The sequence below is a fragment of the Schistocerca gregaria genome, chromosome 11 (genome assembly GCF_023897955.1).
Source record: "Schistocerca gregaria isolate iqSchGreg1 chromosome 11, iqSchGreg1.2, whole genome shotgun sequence".
Taxonomy (NCBI): domain Eukaryota; kingdom Metazoa; phylum Arthropoda; class Insecta; order Orthoptera; family Acrididae; genus Schistocerca; species Schistocerca gregaria.
Genome location: NC_064930.1, coordinates 38,472,901 through 38,497,260, shown reverse-complemented (window position 1 = coordinate 38,497,260; position 24,360 = coordinate 38,472,901).

The window sequence follows — 24,360 nt, the reverse complement described above, 5'->3', positions numbered from 1 at the left end:
GGCAATGAAGCATTAACATTGGACAAAAGCTGATTGGCTGGCAGACTGCAGACAAACAAGATCATCAGTAGGGGAACAGCCCTGGCGAAAATCACACTGGGATGCCGTTAGAAGATACCGAGACTCAAGGAGACACACAGCTGCCAGCTCGCTGAGCATTCAAGTAATTTCTGGAGAACATTGGTGAAACTAAATGGGTAATAACTGCCCATCTCTAGAGCTGCTTACCCAGTTTCAGCACTGTCACAATGATGCTTTCTAATTCATGAATACGAAATGGCACTTGGTCCAGATTTAGTTGCAGATCGCAAGGATATGATGCTGACAATGCACTGATAGGTGCTTGATCATTTGGTTGTGGATGTGACCTGGCTCAGGGACTGGATTAGGGCAGAGGGCTACGATACTGATAAATTCCCACTCAATGACTGGAGCTTTATACAGCTCTAGGTGGCATGTAGCAAAAGATAATTGCTTTTGCTCCTCCCATTGCTTGAGAAGATGAAAGACACATTGATAATTCTCACGTGCTGAGACTCTAGCATATGCAGAGCAAAATGTTCGGCAATGGTGTCTGGGTCAGTGAACACGTTGCAATTTCACGGCAATAGCAGATACACCTACTAGTGTCTGGTTTATGTAGATACGTCTCATCTTAGATCAAACCTGTGAAGGAGAGGTATGTGACCAGAATGAGATTTTCATTCTGCAGCAGAGTGTGCATTGATATGAAGACGACAGGAGACGAGGTACTGGCTGAAGTAAAGCTGTGAGGATGGGGTGAGAGTCATGCTTGGGTAGCTCATATGGTAGAGCACTTTCCCACAAAAGGCAAAGGTCCCGTGTTCGAGTCTCGGTCCCACATACAGTCTTAATCTGCCAGGAAGTTTCATATTAGAGATATGTGGTCCAATGATTGAAACATGCTGCTCCCAGCGTTCTTGTTTACATCATTTCATCAGGTGGCAGATGCTGGCTTGAAGCCACTTAAAGTAAATATCATGCTCCATTGATCGGTGCCACTTACTGTGCTGGAGAGCCTGCCTATTATTGCTAATGGCCTCTGCAATCTGTGATGAGCACTAAGGTACTCTATTGTCGCAGCAGGCAGGGGATTGCTAAATCAGCTGCCAAAGGAATGGCTGTAATTATATTCTGGTCTGCCTTTTTGATGCCTCCACATGGTGGGGAGAAAAGGCCAACAGGAAAGGCAAAAGCACTCCCATCAGCAGTGTTGAGAGCCCATCTGGGCATGCATCCAGGATAGTGATGCTGAGGTAGGGACAGGAAGATTGTGGAATGGTCACTACCACACAGGTCCTCATGACCTCCCCATTGGATGGATGGGAGAGGTCAAGGGCTGCAAATGAAAAGGTTAATGGCCGATAAAACTCTGTGTGCCATGCTTAAGTGTGTGGCTATATCAGTATTTAGGATGCGAAGTTAAAGTTGTGCCAATAAGTTTCCGAGGTCCTTATGATGACCAGTGATCATGGTTAAAACTCACGAAGGGTTATGTTCTGAAATTGTCGAAGATTAGGAAAGATGGAGGGGGGGGGGGCGAGGGCAGAACCTGAGAAACCAATACAAACAATATGTCACGAGATGCTTTATCATCAAGAGGGAGGTAAACACTGCAGACAGTACTACGTTGAAATTCACTTATCCGAGCAGGCACAGCTTCCAAAGGTGTATGTGTATCAAGGGGGCCGAAGTTTACTGGATGTGTATCCAGAACATATGTGCAAATACAATTCCATTGTGTGGTGAGAACTGGGGTCTCAGGGGTTGCTGAATTCTCTGTATTGGCCACAGGTGATATTTGCCAGTGTGAGAGTCTACTGGAAGGTCCTCCTCCTTGAAGCGCTTTCCTTGTCTTTCCTCTCCTTAGAAGATTTTGATGATACCAAGGGCTTCTCTGAATGAGTTTCACGGAAATATGATGACCATAAAACAGTGCAAGTAAAAGCCATTGGCTCCTTCAGCCACTTGCTGGTGTCCAGTTTTAGACCAGAGCAACCCAGGGAAGGAAATGTCTTCAAGGACCCCTTCCTGGCAAGAGAAGCCAGAAGAAGCTTATTGTCTCAGGCTGGGAGGTGGGGACAAATGTCCCTGGTGGATGGGAAGATATGTGTAGAGAACGTAGCAGAAGGAGAGCCCCCAAACCATCAAGGAGGCAAGGATGGTTGAGTGGACCCACTATAGAAATAGTAATAGACAGGAGTACCATCGGCAAAGGGGAAATGTCTTTGTAGCTGTAGCATTGTGTACATGATGGGACCAACTGCTTGCACTTCCTTTTGGCCTCTTTGTCAGTAGGTTTGTCCGGAGTCTTATCTTCGTCATTCTCTAGGAAACAGTGTAATCTGGTGAGCAGGGAGTATGGTGCTTTCCACACACATGGGGGCAGAGACACACAGGACTTTTGCAAGAGATACTCATCCACAATCTCTACAGATGTAGTTAGTGCTGCAAAGCAAAGACATGCCTAAATTCCAGACACTAAGCGCCTCAAAAGGGGGGAGGGGTGTGAGACCTACAATTTCACATTGCATCAGTCTACCATCGTCTTGACCCTTTCAGTCAATGCATCATCCTAAAAGGCCCTTGGAGATGGGGGGAGGGGGGGAGGGGACATGGACAGAGAATGGAGTGAAAGGTAATGGAAGTCAAGGAGGGTAAAATTACTGGCCAGAGTGGCCGAGCGGTTATAGGCAGTACAATCTGGAACCACGCGACCACTATGGTCGCAGGTTCTAATCCTGCTTCCGGCATGGATGTGTGTAATGTCCTTAGGTCAGTTAGGTTTAAGTAGTTTTAAGTTCTAGGGGACTGATGGCCCATAGTGCTCAGAGCCTTTGAACCATTTTGACGTTAGAATTGGAGTAAATAAATACCCAGGTGAAGCCAAGAAGTCCACTACTTTTTCTTAAATAAAGGTTCCATCATTTGGAAAAGCAATGCCATATCATTATTGTACGAAGTATAAAACATATAAGATTAAGCATTAACTGATGCATTAAGTGTTCAATTTTTGTGAATAATAAAATGGCTGAAGGAAAGAAATCCATTATTACCAAACACGTGATTGAACCACTAACAAAGTTTGCCAAACTCGGTACAGATGGTGACCTAGAGACTCGCTCTCAGCTCAAGTACCACGTTGAAGTTTGAACAGGAGCAAAATTGTTTTTGGTAACACAAGGAACAAAAAATTGAAGTTGTAAATCAATTGTCAAGACAGAGAATGGAAAGCATTTGGGAAAACAGAGACCATCTTGTATCTATAATAAAAACAATATTATGTCATGGAAAGCAAACTATTCCGCTGTGGGGGCATACAGATGATGGGAGTCCATTAGAAAACGATAATGATCGTGAAAGTACAGTGAGTGACATGGGAAAATTTAGAGCTCTTCTAAGATTTATAACTGACACTGGAGACTTGCAACTAAAACATCTCATTGAAACCCCTAAAGCAAATGTCACTTACATACGTAAAACAATGTGTAACGAACTTATTTCATGCTGTGAAACAGTGATGTTATCGAGAATATTGGAAGAAATCAAAGATTCTTGTTATTACAGCATAATCTTGTATGAGACTACCGACAGAGCACACATCGCCCAACTGGGTTTAGCTGCAAGTTATGTTGATGGTGACGGTAAATTTCATGAAAGATTTCTTAGTTTCATTGACATCAATAAAGACAAGGATTGTAATGGAAACATTGATGATGAATTTCAAGAGTGTCAAGATGAAGAGAGTGTTGTTACTGGCGAATTATTAGGTACTACGATTCTAAGGACAATGGAAAGCCTTTCTCTGTCCCCGGAGAACTGTGTGGGTATAGGATGTGATGGTTGCTCAGTTAATATATCAGAACTGAAAGGAACTGCGGCTACAATGAAGAAGAAAGCTATCAACGTGCAAGTAGCAGCGTGTCAAAGTCATAAGCTCAACCTCGCTGTCTTTTGCAGTTGGGGAGTTACAAATATAAGAAACTCACTTGGTACTATTGTGAAAGTAGTGTCGTTCTTTACAGTGTCTAGCAAGTGGTTTGCAACCTTGAGGAGTCACCTTCAACACTCGCTCCAGTCACACTGTCAAACAAGATGGGTTGAGTGACATTATGCAGTTATTCAATTCGCAGCTGATCTCCAAACAGTTTGCAAAGTTCTTCAAGAAATACAGTGTTGAAGGGATAGAACAACAGCTGCCAAAACCAATATTTTTCTTTCAGCTCTCTGTAATTTTTAGTTTCTTATGAGTCTGTATACACTGAGTGACATTATGTGCATAACATATCCTGTCAGCAAAATCTTACAAGTATATCTTGGATGTCACAACGACGAAAGCAAAATTAGATTCAATGTTCAAGGTGTATGATGGCGTGAGAGCTAATGCTGATAGCCACTTTGCTTGTATTGTTAAAGAGGCAAAGGCAGTTATGGCAGAGTTAGATGTGGAGGTAAGTGTTCCTTGTCTTACAGGCAGACAAAGACACAGAGAAAACTGCTATCATAATGATGATGCTGTGACATATTGGAAAAAAACTTTTTTATTCCAACACTGGGTAACGTTACAACTGGCATGAGAGAATGTTTTGCTGAAAAAAATATTTATCATTTAAAATTCAACATACATTTGCGTTCACAAGTACTAAAACATGATGGTAATGCTCTGGTGCACAAACTGAATCGGTGCTTAACTGAATTACCATTCTTCAAAGAAGAATCACCTTGTGATTAAAAAGAGACTAACGAGACAGATTCTTTAATAAAAGCAAACGAGCAGAAATGGCTGTAATGATTCTGATGATGTTATGCAAGCATTGTTGTCTCTCTGTCCCAGGTCTGACTATCCTACTTTGCACATGCTATACATAATATTTACCTGTCTACCTGCATCTGTTGCTACTGCAGAAATAAGTTTCTCGACTTTGTGGTGTACAAAGACACGACAGAGCTCGACTGTCAAGGAGGATTGACTTAATGGCTTAGCTCTGTTGGGCACTCATGCTGACAGTGATTGTCCTCCTGATAATATAATTAACCAATTTGCCAGGAAGAAAAGGTGCACAGAATTCATCGTCTTAGGAATGCAACCACAATTGTATCTTCTTTATATCATAAGATGGCATTGTCTTCTATATGTGTATAATCAGTTTGAATAAAATTTTCTTAAACTTTTGACATGACTTAATAAAAAATAATCACAGTAAAAGTAAAGGTAGCTCAAGATATCTTTAGTGCCCCCACCTTCAGGTTTTTGTGTATCTGCCACTGTTTCATATGAGATCTGGTGTAAGTTTTATTTGCCAGCTCCGAACTGTAGCTCATTTGCAACAACAAAATCTGTTGGTTGGGCTCAGAGGACATCCTAGGATCACTTTTTGGCTGTTGGCTGAAGAGGCAATGAACATTTCTTAGAGAGGCAAAAGAACATCTTTTAATTTGTAGAATTAAGCTGCGGATGAACTATCGGCTAATTTGGAGGAGAGTTTAAGGCTCAGATCAGACCTTTTATTAGTTTTGTGATCTCCACTACATGTTCTGTGGAACATAGTAGGGTCCTAAATTACAGCAATGAGTAAATTTAGGAAGTGTCATCTCAAGTTTACAAAAACTAATATGTAGATTTGTGCAGTCTGTTAAACAGTCATCTTATGTTTGTTTTGAATGGCCAACAACTGCTTCTCACAGAGCTTTGAAATGCAGTATGTAACACACCAGCAGAGCTCTGTATGGCATGCACAACTACCTACTGAAAGAAAAGCATATTTTATTCACACCAGTAGGAGATACCAGGTACCGATAGTCAATAACTTAATGTTCCCAGTACGCATTCTTGGTGCTTTCAGATGCAGTGATGCCACTGCACAATGAGTGAGTTGACCATAATGGCACAGTGAGAGGAGGAATATTGCACTGACTGAATGTTTGTCCCAATTGTTGTGGGTTGACCCGAGCAAGCAAAATTATACCATATTGTGACAATAGTTTTTACCAAGAAATTACCAAAAATACGAAATTCCGCTACTACACATTCATGTCCACAACGCTGCCCAAAGGATTGTAGTAAGGAAAACATGTTCAGATTGTTGGAACAGGATATGATGATAAATCTAAATGTCTGAAAGAACAGACCCCACATATATGATTAAGGTGATGTCAGCCAATGATCCTTTCAGTGTAGATGCACACCACACTACCTCTTACAGGAACCAGTGTGACACCATGTGTAAGGAGGATCATGAGCATGAGCACTGCATCAGTGGTGTGTGAATAAGTTGAGAATTGTGTATCTTGAAGTTTTCCCGGCGTATTGATTGGTCCATCATATTTCAGGCTTGCAGCCGGATCACGTTGACATCTTGGCACGATATTTCGGCTAACAAACATGCTGCCATCTTCAGGTGAGTACGAGACTGAAGATTACTGGTGCGCGTTGTTCTATATATACCCAAAATTGGCGCGGCGGCGCCTGCGCAGTGGAGAAGGCTAATACCGCGCCCCCTATTTAATTTGGCGCGCTCTGCAGCAGAAATTTGATCATTCCCCATCCTATTACCATTCTTATGTGTTTGTTCCACTTCACATCACTTTGTAATGATATGCCTAAACATTATATTGACCAGACTGTCAATGTGTAGAGTACCAATGCTGTATTCTAACATTATGGGATTGTTTCTCCTACTCATCTGCATTCACTTTAATATTTCTACACCTGCCATTCATCACACCAAATTAAAAGTTTGTCCAAGTCATCTTGCATCCTCATAGTCAGTCAGTGATGACCCTTTCCCACACACAGTGCCATTAGCAAACAGACACAGAATGTTGTTCATCAGATCATTTCACGTATATGATGAGAATGGCCTTACAAAATATCTCTGTGGCACTATTGATGATACTCTTGTCTCTGAGAAACAGTCACTATTTAGGTCAAAGTACTGGCCTCCGTTACCTGAGAGGTCTTCGCGGCATTCACATGTCGGGGAACCTATTCCATATGCTCATACCTCCATTGAAAGTATGCAGTGGAGCACTGTGTAAAATGCTTTCCGGAAATGCAGAAACATGGAATATAGCCTGTTGCCCATCATCCATGGTTCGCAGTAAATAATTTGAAACACCAAGATGAGTATTGCACAAAATCCCAGCTGAGATGTGGATAGTAACTTATCTGTCTCAAAGAAATTAATTATATTTGAACTGATGATATGTTCAGGAACTCTGGAGCGATTAATCATTATGATATTCTCCTGTAATTTTGCAGGTACGTTCTTTTACCATTCTTATATACAGAAGCCACCTGAACGTTTTCCCAGCTGCCTCAGTCTTTGCACTAGGCGAGAGATTTGAAATAAATGACAGCTAAGTACGAGGCCAATGCTGTAGAGTACTATCTGAACAAATGATTTGTGTTTCTGTTTGGACATAGCAACTAGTTTGTTTTCAACTCTTCGAGCTGCTTCTCTACTCCAGGGATCCTATACCTATGTCCCCAATACATGAGTCTATATGACAGTGAGGTAACAATGTTTGTATGATCCTCCTGCACAAACTTGAAAACTCAGTACAGAGAGGGGTTAGTGATCATCTGCTTTCTTCCAAAGCCACATCAGACTGGTCAATGACCGCCTGCATAGAAGTCTTTGAGTCAGTGATTTTATGTAGGATTAGAAAATTCATGTTCTCTATCAAGTCTGTTGCTCATGTATCATGGTGGTAGTTATATGCTTCACACATATCTTTTTACAAACACACAAATTTCCATTAACTCTTGCCTGTCAACAATGTACATACTTTTTTGAATTTAATGTACAACAGTCTGCTTCCTCAGCATTTTCAAACTTTGTTATTGAACTAAAGTGGATCTTTTCTGTCTGCAATCCAGTTACCGACTATATACTTATTCAGTGTGTGATTTACAGTCCATTTAATGTTTGCCCAGATTCCTCTATGTACATCATATTGGAAGTAAATGACATTCCCTCACTGTCTAAATGGAATGCTATGAACTACTTACTTGCTCTTTCTAGCAAATCTATTCTCCTACCCTTCTTTAAGAATCCATTAACTCGATTTACCATTGTTGCTTTGCTGGCATCATGATCACTAACCTCTCTCTGCACTAATACCATCTATAAGGACATGCCTATTCATTGTTACAAGATCTAAAGTATTTCAATTTTGTATGGGCTGTTAAACTAGCAGCTTAATACAGTTTTCAGACAACTGTTCAAAAGCACTTCACAAGACTGTCTGTCCATACCGCCTGCAGTGTGTGCACAAACATCTTAGTCTCTACTCAGTAGGTTATGATCACCTGCTTTTTCTGCACTACTTTATGTAGATTTTCCTTCAATGACTGTAACTGTCACAGCAGTATATCATGGTGAATAAAAACATCCAATGCTGGTGTTCACATACATGGAACCATTAAGGAAACTACTCATTAAAAAAGGAAATCATAGCTTGAGTCTTGGTACCAATCATCATATAACTTCGTCAATGCTATCTTATGTAATTCTTATTTGTGCTTATAATGTGAAGACGCAATTCTACAAACTCACAAGCTGAACTGTTTCGCCTGCTCAAAGGTAATGTTTAAATCCATATGGGGTAAAATTTAACAAAATATTATATTTTATGTTTCCTCGTTTCCAACCTGGGGCATACTGTAATACTGTAAGTCTTGTCATCTTTACCATGAAGTAAAACCAGGACTGCTGAAGTGAATACACACACAACTGATAACGGTCTCATTATTTTCACCACAACTCAGCAATAATTAATTCCATGCAGTCACATAAATTCTAAAATTACCTCTTTATTCATGCTGTCCTCCAACTCTTCTTTTACATTCATGTTGAATGGGTACAATTGGGACTGTGGCAAAAATATCAACCTGTAATAAATTTTTGTCTAAACGAAACAAAAATTTTGTCAAAAACTGACACATTGATCCCATGGCTGTGTACAAAGTATAGGTTGATTCTTACACATAAGATTAAAGCAACAAGACACTTTTTATAATGTTATTTATTCACTTAAATAGCACCGTTATCACTTTCAAACCGATAGGTCCATCTTCATACAGCTAGTTGACATTTTACATTACATTCTGAGTTTTGTTTCCCCATCTGACTAAATTTATTTGTGGTGGTGATGCTCTACAACCAAAACAAGATGTGAGACAGTGTCTTTTAAATCGTAATTGTGCCTCATGACGATTGTAAGTGATATAAACTAATTATTATTAAATGGAAGTTGTTTCAGTCACTTACAATGAAGAAACTGCACCATTAAGTTCCACTGCTGGTTGTTTAACATCTTGCAACATCGAAAACTGTATAATGCCTTTTTTGTGAATATATATGCACGTAATATAACACACCACTTAAACAGAAGTTTCATCACATGGATGTATGCATACAAAGATGACGATATTACATCCATAACAATGCCAAAGACTTCCACTCTCAGAGATATTTTATTATGCACTTGCATGTGATGGATGTTTAGTAATTGCTAATGTACGTTACTTACTACTTACATTGAAAGAGAACTGGTCAAAATGAAGATAAACAAATAGAGCAGTCAGTTATGTAGCGTTCCTGCAGTGATTTTACGTAAATACTATGGTATACATTGGAACAAAAGTAAATACTACAGACAAGACATACATAAATGTAACAACTATGGACACATTATGGCCTACATTGAAAGCACAGTAAATGGGTTCGGATGGATGCGCATATATAAATTTCACAAATATTAAGAAAGTGGACTTTATTTATTTATTTTCATTTATACTTTAAATTGGAAAGCAGGTGAATGAAATTTTCAAGAACGGCAGCATTGGCTAACTCAGTTTGTTCATTGAGGAGATTTTGTGGTAATTTGCTTTTATATACATATAATTCAATCTCCTCAAGCAAATGAACAAACCAAGTTCGCTAATGCAGCCTACCTTCAAAATTTCATTTACCGGCTTTCCAATTTAAAGAACAAAATAAAAATAAATAAATAAAAAGTCCACTTTATTATTTGTAATGTTTATATATGCACATCTATCTGAACCCATCTACTGTGCTTTAAATGTAGACCATAATGTGTCCATTGTTGTAACATTTATTTCTGTACATCTCGCCCCTACCATTTATTTACTTTTGTTCCAATGTATACCATAATATTTATATAATATCACTGCAGTAACACTTTATAACTGACTGCTCTATTTGTTTATCTTCTTCTCTTTCAATGTAAATAGTAAGTAACGTAACATTAGGAATTACTAAATATCCAACACATGCAAGTGCATAATAAAATATCTCTGAGAGTGGAAGTCTTTGGCATTGTTATAGATGTAATATCGTCATCTTTGTATGCATACATCCATGTGATAAAACTTCTGTTTAAGTGGTGTTTTATATTACGTGCATATATGTTCACAAGAAATGCATTATACAGTTTTTGATGTTGCAAGATGTAAAAAAACCTACAGTGGAACTTAATGGTGTGGTTTTTTCATTGTAAGTAACTGAAACATCCTCCATTTAATAATAATTTTTTTACATCACTTACGATCTTCAAGAGGCACAATTAAAATTAAAAAGACGTTGTCTCACATCTTGTTTGGGTTGTAGGGCATCACCACCCCAAAGAAGTTTCGTCAGATGGCCAAACAAAACTCAAAATGTAATATAAAATGTCAACTAGCTGTATGAAGATGGACATATCTGTTTGAAACCGATAACGGCATTATTTAAGTGAATAAATAACCTTATAAAAAGTGACTGCTTGCTGTAATTTTACGTGTAAGAATCAACCTACATATGTAATAAGTGCATTTAGGCAGTCACAGTCCTCCCTTATCACATAAAATGTATCATATATACAACCATCATAATACTTAATAACTAAATAGTAGTTCTTGTTAAGTGTTCCTTTGAGTCAGAAATTGTGGGTGATGAGTTCACTATGGTATATTTCAATGGGAGGCAGCAAAAAAATTGTAAGACCGATTAATGACAACGCCTTTGAAAATTCATTATTATCAACTTCAGCTTTCGCCATATGCTATTGTTTTCAGTCATATTTTCTGGCATCATTATCTTCATATGCATATAATGGTAGTGTAATTAAAATAATACAGCTACTACCTGAAACAATGAAATCAATGTTGTTCATAAAATTGATGTTGTTCATATCAAATTACAATACAGTTTACACCAACTGTGTGGGGGAGCAGAAACTGGACTGTCAAGAGCCACATCACTCTTACTACTTTTACAATCATAATCATAAAATGTCTAGAACAGTTACATCAAAACCTTGTTCCACTTAACGCTTATTTATGATAAAATTATAAAACACACACTTCCTCCTTGGCTCACTACTTACTACTATTCTAACTTCATGAATTCCTTTCGGTAGGCAAGCACGTTTCTAGCAGCACAAAAAGAGAGCATAGGCTACAGACTGGATCTGAAACTATGAGTTTTACCTGCTGATTTCATAAGACAAAGTTCTGAAAATATTACTTATGGGACAGCACCAGTATATCAAGACTGAAAAACCTGTAATTTTGAAGTGCTGGAACGAGTAATAGCATGAAAAGAAAATCATTAAACTGGTATCAGCACGTGTTGAGAATGTTAGATAATTAGCAGCCAAAGAATAATTTTTGATTGGAAATCACCTTACTGATAGAAACAAAGTAGACCACTAAACTTTAAGAAAGAGCGTATCGACAAAATAAGGAAGCAACACTGTATGCAAAGAGTATGCCTTGAAGAGAGACGCTGGGCTGAAGATAGAAAGAACACAGCAACATGTTGTTATTAATTTATCTTTGTATTAATTAACTGCCTACAATAATACTAATATACTAGTACAAGCAATGATAGTAATGATTTTATTATTATTACTATCTCAGCCATGGCAGGCTACCTCTTTGAATTCCTACCCTGCACCTGGTATATGTCACAGCTTTTGCTTGCAGCTTGTGGTGCCATGGGGCACGGTAGAGCCACGCAGGGTATGTAGGCAGTATTTGGCTTTCAGTCGATCTTGACAGAATGGAGTGACTGGTAGCCCTTTAAAAGTTCTGTCGAGTTAATAGTTGCTGGCACAGGTCTTAACAGAAGATGAAACATTGGTGTGGTCTTTGCTATCTGTATTTGTTCTTCTTTGTGGAAGTCACATTATGCAAGGAGCTTTCTCATCTGAAAAACTGCCTGATTTGGGTTGTGTTGCATGACTTAATACCTTGTGGTGTTGCCTTGGATGGGGTTAGGGTAATGCCTAGCAACCAGACAAGCTTGTTATTGCTATTCAATTCCTCATGTTCAGCAGTGGATTCGATGATTTGTTAATCCCAAACACAGTTTTAAGTGTGACCACATTTAGCCCTAGACGAAGTTTTTGATAAGAATCATCTGACAAGTCCATTGATCTGCACAACAACTGTGGTCATGTGGTTGTAATAAGTGAGAATGTCAGTGTAACTTATCTGCTTCCTTAGTCTGTGCCAGTTTTCTGCTGTTGTGGCACATTTTGATTGTTTTGGACCTGGACTCAGAGCGTGCACATCTATAGTGGCTGTTAACATTGTCTCTATACATCAGCCTCATGGAATGCACCACTGCCAGCTACCGATGGGCTGCCTTCACTCAGGTTACGTAAATTACTGTTTGAAATTTGTACTAAAATTTTGTACATTTTGATGTTTGGGGGTTTGATGGGATGAATGCCCTTCTGGTACGTACTGTTGCGCACTATCAGAATGGCCACATGCTGATCTGCTCCATGTTAATCACACATTTCATATTTAGATGTCATCCAGACTTGTGAAAATACTGCCTGTTGGTAAGTAACTGGCACATTTAAGGCTCGCGGGCTGGAACAAGCGAAAGTGTGTAAGACTTTCAAGTGTTACTGTGCTCTGAACGTTTTCTGTATGTTCGTTCACTGGCCATGTGTGAGCTGGAAAGTGAAAGAAATTTATTCTGTCTCGGGGCTAGTCACTGCTTACGAGATTTAACTGCTCCACTGTTCACTATTTTAAAGTTGTGATGGGGTGACTTTCTCACATTTTATTTATTTACTGCTAAAATTTGGTTCTGAGTACTAATTACTGGTTTTCCTTTTTAAATGGCATTCTTGAGCTGCCATGCATGCACATTCACTTACTGAATGACTTACGCATTTTCTACAGTGTACCTTAATAGAATTTTTACTGTGTCTGAAGCCAATTATATTGATCTGTGCACACTCATTCTCTATTAACTACTTAACTGCTCATTGGAGGCAAGATTAAGAACACCTTGACCTGTCTTCCTGAAGGCAGCTCTATAAATCAGTGCACCTGTTTACTTTATTAAATTATCTACATGCACTTTGATGTGTATTTTAAACATTTCCTTTTTCTAGTGGTCCCAAGGCAGCTATAAATTTCTCTGCCTTCAAGTATAGCAATTCAGTTTTAACCTTTGAGATGAGTTATGCTCCTGTGTTGTCTTAAAGAGGCATCTGTTTCCAAATAATTATTAGTTCATTGTTTGAAGCATTTTATGAGTTGCAGCTCGTAAGGTGTAAATTTTGGATCTAAAATCTAAGAACTGATGTCAGACAGCTTTTGTCTTTAACTATTGCCTTATTTAAATTATCACTAAACTAAGGTGTGTAAAGTCTTAAATTTTAAAAGCTCCATGTGTTTGTAAACCTGCTAACGTATCTGATTTCGTTATTTTTCTTAAATAAATACGTTTTAATAAACAATGGTGACTGATTTGAACCCCAATCTGCTCAGTCCTTACACTTAATTTCCCTTTTTCCTGCTGGATGTTGGTTGGTAACAGAGGATAGTTATTTTCCTGGAAGTAAAGCAGGAAGGTATCCTCATACTGTGATTCACCATGAGGTGTGTGTTTGTAGGTATCCACTGCTGAACATGAGATCCCAAGACTGTCCCAGTTTGTCCTTATTGAAGAAGCAACAGTTATTCTACAAATTAAAAGTGTTTTAGCTTCCATGTAAAGGCAGTGTTTCCAAACGTGAGGCTCGTCTGCATGCCGGTGTGGACAACTGATTGGTGATTAGTACCAACCGCACTGGGGGAGCGGGGGGAGGTATAGTTGCACTAGCTGACTGAGCTCTGGCCATGACAACCTTGTGTCAGAATATGGAGTGTTTAGAAAATAGTCAGCACCACCATAAGCAAATACACACAATTCAGGCAAAATTGATCCATTGGGATAATCGCTTGTGGAGTATTCTACAATGTAATCTCTATTCTAAGCAGATTACATTGGCTCTGCAGTTACAGGGGTAGATGCATGATTTGCAAAGTGGGGTCAGTGACCTTGATTTATAAAAATTAGGAGCATTAGGTGGTGAACAAGATCCTCCGACAAACACAACTGCTGGAAGTAGTAGCAATTCTACAGACACCTTTAAGGACCAGAGGAGGATTCATTTGGGAAATTACCTTACTAAATAATATTACTACTTCAAGCTACAATGGAACTTTCAATTTAGAATTTAAAGACAGGTGAAATCTATGCTGTGTATTATGGTCAAATTTACATTTCATGCCAACACTTTGGCCATGTCCAATGACGATGTTGTTCAGGCATAGTACCCCCATGTTAAGCAGCATTTTCAGTCGAATTTTACACGAAAGTGCAACATCGAGAGAGTTGTGGAAATTAATTATTGGGCTGACATTTTCACCTCATATTAAGATGCTGCTGAAGTGTAAACATTTTGGCTAGTGCAGTATCTTCATGAACCTTTTCCTAGGTACAGATGAATGCATGTGAGTCATTCCTTGTCAGTTCAACCAGGGGCTCCAGTTCAGTCACAGATTTGACTGAAATTCAGTAAACTAATTCTAACATGTGTGGAACACTCGTGTAAAAAGTCTTAGTTTCACCTGCCAGTAAGTTCCAGAATTATGACTTGTGAATGAAGGTAGTGAGACCCGGAAATTGCAACCCGCATCTGGGAATCTATCTTCAGCCCCCAACTTCAGGTTTTAATAACTTTGAAACCATTCTGCACAGTCCAGTGAAATTTTTACAACCCAGTAACATTCATTTAGAGAACGCGCTCCATGAATCAAAACACCTACATATTTCTGAGAGAAAATAAAAAATTCCGAAATGTGATTAAAAAATGTAATATGTTGGAAGGTACATATTGTAGGTGCCCTCTATGCCAAATATAGTTCACTCAAAAAGGGTATACATTTTTTATGGTAAGCTTAATGTGGCTTAAACACACAGAACTCACCATGCCCATATCAGTCACAAAAACTGAGTTACATACACACAAAAATACAAAAATCTGAAAAATTACCTGAAAAACATGGATTTTCGAAGTGTGGTAGCACAGAAAGGACAAGTGGTATCCAAGCCAAATTTCACACACTGCATAAGTGGACCATAATAATATATATTTCCAAAATTTCAGCATGTTATTGCAAGACATCTGTGTACAATGGAAGCTGACAGGTGTATTTGGTGATGTGGCCATTGCTCCACAACACAATTTTGTAAAAACATATCGTAAACTGTTCTGTCTCCTTTTATCTTCTACCACAACTGTTTAATCACTAAGCAACAACATATAGACAGATTAATACAATCTATCATTAATGTTTACTGCACCTTAACTGCTAAAAGCCAGTCGATTGTGCTTCAAACAGAAATTCTCTCACACTTTAGCTACTATACTCTGTACACTGAGTAACAAATTGTACTGTCTTCCTGACAATGTGGTAGAAATTGGAACTGTCATAAGAATATGTTCAAAAGGAATCCAACACCTGTTTGCCAAAAGTGGCCAATGAAATGATCTTGCTTGTCCTGCGGGTGCCACGACATTCACAAATACATCACCTTCTGCTTCACAGCACTCTGCAACACATCCTAAGTACCATTTGTCATCATAAACAGCAATAACAGCAACCTGGTTGTATGTTGCTGCTTTTGCTACTGAATCCTGAGTCAGACACGCTGTGAAGACACATGTTGTGCATGAATCTATACTTGTAACCGGACAGTCTTCTCATCTGCACATTGTCAGAGTCCGCTGGAGAGAAGTGATGATGGCTCCTCGTGCCTGCAACAGTGTTAACGTGTTCTAGACTTCTTTTTAGCAACTCTTCAACCGATTTCACCTCATCTTTCTAAACATCGAATGATTGTATGCCAGAGATATTTTTCTGTACCCAGGTAAATAATTGAAGAGGTGTCAGAATGTGACCTTCAGTAGGGTGCTGCAGACTATCTCGTGCTGCCAAGCGCTTAATTGTAGCACCAATACCATCACATACATTTTTACCACGACTGTTGCGAAAAAATTCCATTCTCCGTGACTCTGAAAATCATGGTAATGCATGCATAAATTTGAGATTTTTACAGTTTTTGTGCTGACTAGATACCCCATCACTGAAGTATTTCACAAAAGGTATGTGACGCAGCTTGTTTTTCACATATGCCATGACAGAGAAAATTTGGGCATGAACTGCAATGACATCATGAATTAAAAAGTCACTAAAAACACACAGGTTCATGAAAGACACATCACCTGATTCATCTCTATAGTAAATATGTTGTGGTTGGCAGGAGAGCCAACCGTGTTTTTCTAAAGGAGGCCGAAATGCACGCGTTTTACCTCACGCAGACTGGCGTGAGGTCTGGAACATGACAAGGGAATTACAATTGAGAAAAACGGACGCAGCTGGTGGAATACTTAACTTTCATCCATTAATGGAGAACGTCGCTCTTTATGGTACATGATTCACAATATCAATAGTACGGATACTGGCGCCTTGCTAGGTCGTAGCAAATAACGTAGCTGAAGGCTATGCTAAACTATCGTCTCGGCAAATGAGAGCGTAGAAGTCAGTGAACCATCGCTAGCAAAGTCGGCTGTACAACTGGGGCGAGTGCTAAGAAGTCTCTCTAGACCTGCCGTGTGGCGGCGCTCGGTCCGCAATCACTGATAGTGGCGACACGCGGGTCCGACGTATACTACCGGACCGCGGCCGATTTAAAGGCTACCACCTAGCAAGTGTGGTGTCTGGCGGTGACACCACAACATCGGAAATAGCTGGAGAGTTGCTCGACTGTTTTTCCAATGATATCCTTGGGTGGCATCTGGAACTATAAGTGCATAATTTTCGGAAAAGTCTAGTAGTACTATAAATTCATCTTGTTACAAATTATCCTTACAAAACTGGATATAAGCCAATTGTGTTGTTGCTGTGAAGCTGTGTGTGGTCAGTTCGTCCATTTTGTGACAACACATTTTAACAAAATCTTCCACTGTACTTTGCTTTGTTTCAAGACTTGTGCGATCCATGCGTGTCCATTGTTTATAAGAAACCAGTTCATTGTCATCCATAAGGAGTTCACCATACAGTTGGTTATTGATGTGTTATGCAAGATTTATGTTGCCAGGACACTTTTCACACCTGTGTATCATGCACTGGTAGGAACTGATGTCACACACTAGCAGCTTCATTGCATCATTGTAATCCAGACCAGAATCCTTTATAGCAGCAAACATCAGCTTAGCATTTTGATGGGTCTCACATATACAAACATTGTGTGAGCCCCTTGCACTTACAGGCACAAACCATTTTGGCCGAAGATTGAAAAACGTTGATAAACCTACTTTGGTATTGGGACACTTTTTCTTGAACTCTACATATAGTTCTGATATGTTTCATAGCAACAGTCTTTTTTGCATCTGTACACGTACGTTTCCCATTTTCACCGTTACATAGTCTTTTTTTCCAGGCATTATTCGGCTGTAGTCATTATTTCCATAAAACTCCGACACCAGCACCTTTATTTCTGGACCCAATTGCCTACTCTGAGCCTGCTGAAGTTGTGGAAGCACTCCTTGGGTTGCTTTTATTTTCCTAGCTTGCTTTACCACATATGTAGAAACACTGAATTCCTTTGCAGTGTAGTCAATAGACCAGCTGGAAGGTGAAAGGGTAAGAATAGTTACTTCATTTCTTTCAAATTGTGCACAATTTTGTCCAAATGAGGACATTTCTGCCATGCTTTCTGTTCCTTTGGAGCAGATAGTTCTTCCTCTTCCACCATTAGTGCGTCAGCTATTTTGTGTTTTAATTCCATTTGAGCTTCTTGTAGTTATCTTTTGCAATAGCTGGGCCTGTCTCTTTTCCCAACTTCATGTGTCTTCATGGGAGACAAACCAAGAGCAGTCACTGAAGTATTTAATTGCTCATCTGCTGTGGTTGTAGGTTGCTGATACGCTGTCACTGTCATGTAATTTATCAGAATATTCTTCATTTTTTAGCAGTGTAACACACCTGGAACATAACTTTTGTCCTGGTTTCATGTTAAGTCCGATGCACTGATTCACTTTCAATACTGACCTTATAACAATTTCTCTGAGGCTACACTTCACTGTCTTCTTATCAATCTGAAATGGATCAAAACAACTTCTTTGTAGGAAAGAATAATTATCCATAAACAGTTTCATATGATAACAAACACTAAAGTTTCCTGGAACTGAACTTCTTGTGCCAACAGGGTGTATCCCAGATCTCCATCGCAACAAATATTTGTCTGATTCATCCAGTTCATACAGTACAAAGCGAATGCCAGATGTTGTTCCATATGTTGTTTTATAACATTCAGATGCTTGTGCTTTACCAAAACTGCAACTTGTTTGAGCAAAAGCACCACTAGTACACTCTTCTGCCTCCATACTGACTTTCCACAACAGTACTGACCAGTCTGAACTAGAATCTTAAAAACATGAGTAACCTATCACTGTTGCTTGTTTTCTTTGTTGTTCCTGCCTAACAGTGACTCATTATGCCCCTTAAAACTACCATTGTTTAACTTTCTGTTGCTAATGGTTACCAACAATTGCTGCAGCTTTATCTGAAACAAGCTGTCTGCATGATCACTATTACTTGCTAAATCGTGTTAAAACAAACTTAACCAAACACATATCTGTCAACTTTTATTGAACACAAATGCCTTGCAATAACAAAGTTAAAATTTGCTACATGTTATATTATGGTCTACTTATGCAGTGTGTGAAATTTGGCTTGGATATCACTTGTCCCTTTTGTGCTACCACACTTAGAAAATTCATGTTTGTCAGGTAATTTTTCAAGTACTTGTATTTTCATGTGCATGTAACTCTGTGTGACTGATATGGGCAAGATGAGTTCTGTGCATGTTTAGGCCACATTAAGATTACCACTAAAAAATAAATTTATACCCTTTTTGAGTGAATTATATTTGGCATAGAGGGCACCTACAATATGTACCTTTTAACGTATTATATTTTTTTAATCACGTTATGGAATTTTTTATTTTTCTCATAAATATGTTGTTGGTGTTTTGATTCATACCATGTGTTCTCTAAATGAATGTTACTGGGCTGTAAAAATTTCACTGGACTGTATGAATAGTTCCAAAGTTATTAAGACCTGAAATTGGGTCTGAAGATAGATTGCCAGATGCAGGTTGCAATTTCCAGGTCATGCCACCTTGTTTCACAAGCCATAATTCTGGAACTAATTGGGAGGGGAACTTGAAATTTTGTACATGAGTGTTCCTCACTTGGTACCATTGGTGTGCTAAATTGCAGCCAAATCTGAGACTATCAGCTGAAACATTTTCTCAAATTGGTTGCATTGACATGGAATGACCCGTATGGCTGTTGCATCCTTGGAATTGCAAGTCACAGCGATACAAATACTCAATAATATATTAAAGAACATGCAGCCACAGGACCGTTCATTGACTACCTTCACTAATAAATGCTCATCTTTTACTGAATTCCAGGCTTTGGTGTCCGCTATTGAAGCCTGAGTTTCGCAGACCAGCAGTGATGGGGGTTTAAGTGGCATTATCAGGATGGCATCGAGATTCAAGGCAGTTTGAAAGGCTACCATCTATAAGGGACAAGCATAGGACCTAATTACAGTGTAACGAAGAGGTGCATTTGGTATAGCAATGTCTGATTCCATGGCACGTGTGTCAAACAGCTGACATCACAAGGAAAGGAAGAGACATGGTAGTGTTCCACTGCCGAAGTGCTGTCTCTGTGCCAAGTCTGAGGTAGGGGAACCCCTGCCTTATTTTTGGGCACAACTTAACCAGAAACCAGTGCACATCCTCCTCAACTGTGGCAGTTCAGTTTCTCATTTAGATTATCTGCGGTATTTGGAGTTCTGCCATATCTGTGAATTGCCTCATTTGCATCTGTCCTCCCAATGTCGAGTTCTTACTGGGCAGATGTAGCCTCTGATTGGCAAAACTGTGTATTGGAAAATTTTCTTGGCCTGTGAAGCGGATAGTAATAAAAAGTCTTGCAGTGAACTTAATTTTGGGGTGTGTTTTTGTACGTGGTAGTGGGTTGGTGTTAGATTGTCAAGGCAGGGTTGTTAATTTACTTAATTTTATCCATTGTTTTTCAGTGTTTCATTCGCAACTGTTTTACTTTCATAAAATGAGGAACAAACCGCCTTCAGTCACAAGTTGTGTTTATTTACTGCAGTAATTAAAGGCAACTTGTGAATGAAGGTAGTTTGTTGTTTATTTTAAATTTAACCCAGCTGAAAAATTCACTTTGTGCTCCTGTCATAATGTGTTACTGCAATGTTCACCATTTGAGCTCTGTTACCTTGGTCCAGAAGAGGTGAAGCAGGTACTGGATATTCTTGATTGTTTACCATGGATGTTAACTAACAGACTGGACGTCACCAATAAAATCCAGTACAAGATTTGCCTTACAAATGACATTCCAGAGAGACAGGATCTTTATAGGCTTTCTCCATTAAAGACGAAATGTATATGTGCTTTGATTAATAATATGATGTTCAATGGAGTCATCGGGCCCTCAACCTCAGCCTATGCTTCTCCCATATTCTCAGCATCTATGGGCAGCAGTGGGGTGTTTCATCCAGTTGTGGGTTATCATGCAGCTAATGAGAAGGTAGTTTTGGAATCTGTACCACTTAGCAACCTGCATAATTCTATTACTTGGTTCAGTCAGGCTCAGAATTTAACTGTCCTGGATCTCAATCTCTCATATTATGAGATCATGTTAACAGAGGATTCCAAGCATATTACTGCCATCTGTACAGATTGGAACCTCTACGATTTTAACAGGGTGCCCTTCGGTTTGTCAATGGGAGTTGCCATTATGTCTTGCCTTCTAGATTGTGTTGTCAGTGATTTCATGTTCAAGTGTAGACGCACTTAGCTAGATGGGATGGTTATTTACAGTTCAAGTCTATCTGAACACTTGCAACATCTTGAGGAAGTCCTGGTTTATCAGAGGGAGGTGGGACATACTGTGAAACCATCTAAAATGATACTGGCACATAGGTTTCATTCTTGAGACATCTTAGTACCACTTGCTGCATTAGAATTGACCAGGGCATACTAGTGATTTGCGAAAATTTCCAGCTCCTAGAAATAAAGGCATGGCACAGTTCAAAGGCATGACAAATTTGTTCCAAACTTTGTGCCCAATTTTACTAAATTACTGGGATGCCTTAACGATTTAAAAAATTTCAAATGGGATAAAAGTCATCTGGAATCTTCTGAAGCCATTTACGGTGGCACTTAGTAACCCACTAGTATTAGCCATACCCAAGTTTGAGCTTCTGTTGTTCTTGCAGATGGGCACATTTAATTCTTCTGGTGTAGAAAGTGGAAGCTGTTGTGCAGGAACAGATAGGGAGGGGAGGTGTTGTGGGTTGATGACCTATAGCCTATGCAACTTGGAAACTTTCACCTGTGGAGATGAAATATTCTGTGTATGAATGGGAAGCCTTGGCGGTTTTGTTTGCCCTTGACAAATTCAGAATGTATTTGGAACACCAGAAATTTTGTTTAGAGACTGACAAGCTCTTAGTTACGTTTTGGCTCATTATTTCCTTAACATCCTCTTAGGCAGTCGTTTGGGCATTTATAAAACTCTGGTTAAGATACGACAACACATCACCTGGTCTTCCCTGTATAAGAAAGCCCAGAGGTTGTTGGGGGCCAAGCTCACTCAACATGTCACCTGGTCCTCCCTGTATAACGATGTCCAGAGGTTGGTGGAGGAGTGTGAGAGACATAAGGGAGCTGAGATCAACCCAAATTCCCACAAGGGGCTTCTATAGTGTACACATTAGGAATGCTCGATGCATAAATTTCTTATTGATTATACAGGTCTGCGTCCTCATGTGTGTTGCGGTACTAGGCACCTAATAGTTATCATGGATGACTTTTCTTGGTTTTTTTTTACTCATTCCGAGTATATGAGGAGTGACCATCCTGGTAGCTATCCAACATGTGTTACGAATTTTTTCTGTTTACAGGCTAGCCAGGATACTTATTTGCTTTTGTTTCCCAGCTATTCACGACGTTCTGATTTGACAATGAAATTGAGAATGTGACCACATATCCTTATTACCAGCATACTTTGCTGACCAGGTGAACTGCAAGTTGAAGGCTGTACCTAACTTTCACAACAAGGCTCAGACAAAGTGGGGCATGTCCGTACCATGGCTCAATTTTGTCTTTTACACTGCACAACCCAAGTCCCTAGAGGCTGCCACAGTATCCCTTATGCTATCACATCCAGTCAATTCTCTTCTTGTCAACCTGTGGTCAATCAATGATTTGCTTCCAGAACAAGTCACCCTAGCAGTAACACAGCACAACTGGAGCCAGGCTAGGCATAATACCAAAATTGCAAATTACAGGCTACCTATATGCTGTCATAAGGGACTAAATGATTGAGTGCAAAGGTTGGGAATGGAGTGTTAGTTTTAAAACCTAATATTGGTCAAAAAGAGGAGTTAGGGCGCTAGCAAGGCAGCTCCTTAGTTCTTGGGACCCTATGAGATTGTCAGGGTGGTGAGCCTGGCAAAACTCTTGGTTCTGAATTTACACATGAGTAAAGCTTCATGCATGCACATTACACAGGCGAAGGAGAGTCAAATGTAAAGGGCTCCTGAATGGTGGGGAATGGGAAATTTGGTTTGGTGGGGGAGGCTGAGCTATGGTGGGCTCCCTCTTTGAATTCCAGCCCCATGTGCCTGGCAGATGTAACTTGTCACAGCTCAGAGCTCATGGCGCCAGTGGGCATTGTGGAGCCACACTGGGTGTAGAGGAACAGCAGTGGATCTCGCAGACAGTTGGTGTGTTGAAGGTGGACTGGAGTGTGAGCCATGCAGTGCTCGTGGGCGACATGTGGTGTTTGGTCGAACGTTATGTGCCACTACCATTATCACAATAGAACAATCTTCTTTCAATAATGGTAACTGCCATAGTCTGATCAGCCAAAACATTATCATCTCTCATCTAAAAGCTGGTATGTCCACCTCTGGCTCAGGTAACGGAAGGGAGACATTGTGGCATGGAAGCAATGAGGCCTTGGTAGATCATTGGATGACGTCGGCACCATATCTGTACACTCATGTCACCTCATTCCCATAAATTCTGAAAGGAGGGATGATTTCTGACGTTATGTTAAAGCATATCCCAAACGTGTTTGACGAGGTTCACAGCTGGCAAGTTGGGTGGCCATCACATCAATTGGAGCTCACCACTGTGTTCCTCAAACCATTCTATCACACTCATGGCCTTGTGAAATGGTGCATTACTTTGATGAAAAATGACACTGCCAGTGAGGAATATGATCGTTATGGAGGGGTGGACCTAACATAAACCATGGACCACGCCATTGGTAGGGAGGCTTGTGTGCCTCAGCAATACAGATAGCCATTCTGTAGGTGCAACCCCAATGTAGGGGTATCTGCTGAGGGGTCAGACAAACGTGTGGTCTCTGAAGAGGAGCAGCAGTCTTTTCAGTAGTTGCAGGGCAACTGTAGGGGTGAATGACTGATCTGGCCTTGTAACATTAACCAAAGAGCCTTGCTGTGCTAGTACTCTGAATAGATGAAAGCAAGGGGAAACTATAGCTGTAATTTTTCCTGGGCGGGTACAGCTTTACTGTGTGGTTAAATGATGATGCGTCCTCTTGGGTAAACTATTTCAGAGGTAAAATAGTCCCCATTCAGATCTTAGGACCCTGTCATTATCAGGAGAACGAAAGCTGGCATTCTACAGATTGGAACATGGAATGTCAGATCCCTTAATCAGACACGTAGATTAGAAAATTTTAAAATGGAAATGAGTATTTTAAAGCTAGATATAGTGGAAATTAGTGAAGTTCAATGCCAGATGAATATAGAATTATAAATACAAAATGAAATATGGGTAATGGAGGAGTCGGTTTAATAATGAAGAAAAATAGGAGTACAGGTAAATTATAACA